Source organism: Tamandua tetradactyla, chromosome 3 (assembly GCF_023851605.1).
Source record: "Tamandua tetradactyla isolate mTamTet1 chromosome 3, mTamTet1.pri, whole genome shotgun sequence".
Taxonomy (NCBI): Eukaryota; Metazoa; Chordata; class Mammalia; order Pilosa; family Myrmecophagidae; genus Tamandua; species Tamandua tetradactyla.
The window spans coordinates 55,661,023-55,664,481 of NC_135329.1; the positions used below are offsets into that span (position 1 = coordinate 55,661,023).

General features: G+C 44.0%; 1 pseudogene; it reads left to right on the forward strand.

The window, feature by feature from the left end:
• Positions 1-789: 789 nt before the first annotated feature.
• LOC143676085 (adiponectin receptor protein 1 pseudogene) lies at positions 790-1,910 on the forward strand (annotated as a pseudogene).
• The last annotated feature ends 1,549 nt before the right edge of the window (positions 1,911-3,459 follow it).

Sequence of the window (3,459 nt, forward strand, 5' to 3'; positions counted from 1 at the left end):
AATGACTTTTTCTGTTTTGTTTTCTTTGTATTGACTTCTGGCACTCACTCTTGTATGAGGAAAAGAGTGAGGCTCTTGTAAAACTGATTTTTAAAAATATTTTTATTGAGTAATATCCCCGCCCATAGAGTCCAACCACATTATACAAACAATGGCTCACATCACTTTGTTTTGTGTTCTTCACCATGATCATATTTAGAACATTTGCATCACTCCAGAAAAAGAAATAAAAAGAACTGTATGTCACATACACCTTATCCCTTCCTCTCTTTGACCCACAGTATTTCAATCTACCTAAATAAATTTGATTTTTTAATAGTGCTTATGACCCTCTAGCTCACAAGTATTTCGACAGTACAGCCTATTTAGCTGGTGAAGTACACCCCCACAGGACTTATTACTGTAAGATGTACAAAATGTCTTTGGGGCAAATTTGATCATGGCATGTTTTGATCAATCTGATTAAAAAGAAATAATTCACAAGAGTGGTGCAATGGCAATCCAGAACAATCTCTGTGCTGGGAAAAACTCCTTGAACTTTGCATTCAAAAGACGACGGTCTGAGTTACACAGCACATCCCTTTTGGCATGGGGAGCATGCTGAAGACCCGGGTGGCTCTGCCACAGGCCGCCTCCAGCGCCATGGGATTGTACTGCCCGGGCTCCCAGCCCCCAACAGAGCCTGCCTGCCTGGCATGTCTACATTACATGGAGATCTCTGCTCTTTGGGGCTGAGAGACCCCAACTTTTCTCAAAGCTGAAACTGCAGGGTATTGAAGTACCAACCAGATGTCTTCCCACAAAAGATTTGTGGTGGCACAGGGCAATGAGGTCCTGCCAGTAACAGGGAAATTGACACCATGAAACTGGCTGATCTGGGACCCCTGCTAGAAGAGAAGGGCAAATGGATAATCACCAGCCCGATGAAGGCTGAAGAAGAGCAAACATGCCCAGTGCCTTAGGAAGAAGAGGAGGAGGTGCGGGTACTTACACTTCTCCTGCAAGCCCACCATGCCATGGAGAAGATGGAGGTGTTTGTATATAAGGTCTGGGAGGGACGTTGGAGGGTCATCCCATATGATGTGCTCCCTGACTGGCTGAAGGACCATGACTACCTGCTACATGGCCACAGACCACCCATGCCCTCCTTTCAGACTTGCTTCCAGAGCATCCAGAAACTGGCAACATCTGGACACATCTGCTTGGTTTCATGCTGTTTCTCTTTTTGGAACTCTTGACCGTGCTCAGATCAAATGTGTACTTCATGACCCTTCTACTGGAGAAGGTTTTTTGGGGTATATTTTTTGGGGGGAGGGGGGCTGCAGTGCTCTGCCTCAGTTTCTCCTGGCTCTTTCACACCATCTGTTGTTATCAGAGAAAGTCTCTTGGACTTTTTCCAAACTGGACTATTCAGGGATCACTCTACTGATTATGGGAAGCTTTGTCTCCTGGCTCTTCTACCCCTTCCACTGCTCCCCACAGCCACGGCTTATCTACCTCTCCATCTTCTGTGTCCTGGGGATTCCTGCTACCATCGTGGCACGGTGGGATCAATTTGCCTCTGCTAAGCACCAGCAGATGAGAGCAGGAGTATTCTTGGGACTTGGCTTGAGCAGTCTCATGCCCACCATGCACTTTACTATGGCTGAGGGCTCTGTCAAGGCCACCATGGTTGGGCAGGTGGCTGGTTCTTCCTCATGGCTGTGATGTACATTGCTGGATCTGGCCTTTCTTCTGCTTGGATTCCTTAGTGCTTCTTTCTTGGAAAGCTTGACATGTGGTTCCAGTCTCATCAGATTTTCCATGTCCCAATAATGGCAGCTGCCATTGTACACTTCTACGAGGTCTCCAATCTTCAGGAATTCCATTATGACCTAGAAGGTGGTGGTACTGATGACTCCCTTCTCTGAGCCTTCCCAATAGAAAGGTGGCAGAGGAACTTCCCCAAGTGCTTTTAAAAATAACTTCTTTGCTGAAGTGAGAGGAAGAGTTTGAGTTGTCTGTATCTAGAAAAAACAAGCTTCAGCCCACTTTCATACTCACTGGGCAATAAGCTTTCCATTTCCATTTCCCTAGGTGGCTAGAAAGAGCATGGTCCAACTTAGCCATCCCCCTCCTTGGCAAGGCAACTTCTGTCCCTTCGAAGAGGCAGCACTCTGAAGCTCATGTTGAGATTTTACTCCCTCAAGCCATTTTGGGAACAAAGTGATGGCCTGGGACTCTTCAGAAATTCTGTTTCTGAAAGAAAATGTCCCTCCCTTACCCCCATCCTTTCTTCATAACCTGGTTTATAATAGCTATGCTAGTTTCAAACTGTAGTATACACCAGAAAAGCCATGTTCTTTAATCCTGAGTCAATATTGTTGGGTGGGATCTTTTTGATTAAGTTGTTTCCATGGAGAAGTGTCTCCACCCATTCAAGGTCACTTACTGGAATCCTTTAAGAGGGAACCATTTTGGAAAAAGCTTCAGCACTGACACAGATAAGAGACCTTTGGAGATGCAGAAGAAATATGCCCCTGGGGAAGCTGTTTGAAATGAGAAGCCAGGTGAGAAAGTTAGCAGATGTTGCTATGTGCCTTCCCAGCTGACAGAGGTATTCCATACCTATGAGCCTTTCTCAAGTCAAGGTATCTTTCTCTGGATGCCTTAGTTTGGACATTTTTATGGTCTTAGAACTATAAACTTGTAACTTAATATTAATTTTATAATGGAGTTCCCTTTATAAAATCCAACCCAGGGCAGGCCATGGTGGCTCAGCAGGCAGAGTTTTTGCCTGCCATGCCAGAGACCCAGGTTCGATTCCCAGTGCCTTCCTATGCAAGAAAAAAAATCCAACCCATTGCTGGTATATTGCATTCTGACAGCCTTAACAAACTAAGATACACAGGCCATCTATTTTTGCAGCACACTTTCCAAAAACAATTGTCACCTGGTCCCATCTTTCTAGGGCCTGGATCTGATTATACAGCAGTGAGAACAAAGCCACCAACTTTTACATACCCAGGCTAGTCAAGGAAATATGTCCAGACTTCAAATAACTTGAGTTTTATTATTTTTTTTCTTGGCACAGTAATGTAAAATTAACATGGGAAAAGATATTTAATATTTAATATTAAGCTTTAGAAAGAAACCTGCTATCATTGCTGTGTATCTTGATGCAAAGACTATGATGATAATAAAAGAAAGTACAAAAGAAAAAAAAAGCAGGCTGACCACACATAGTGTTTGGAGGGGATCACAGAAGGCCTGGACTCTTGTCCAATTCTGTCATTCACCAGCTGTGCAACTGTGGGCACGATCCTTAACCCTGGTGAGTCTCTGTTTCTTCTTTCTTGAAGTGGTTGTTGTGAGGATTAAATGTGATAATTTGTGGAAAGCATTGAGAAGGATGCTTGGCTCACAGTAAGTACTCGATTGATGTTGGCTATTATTATTTTTATCGTTATCTCTAAGGAC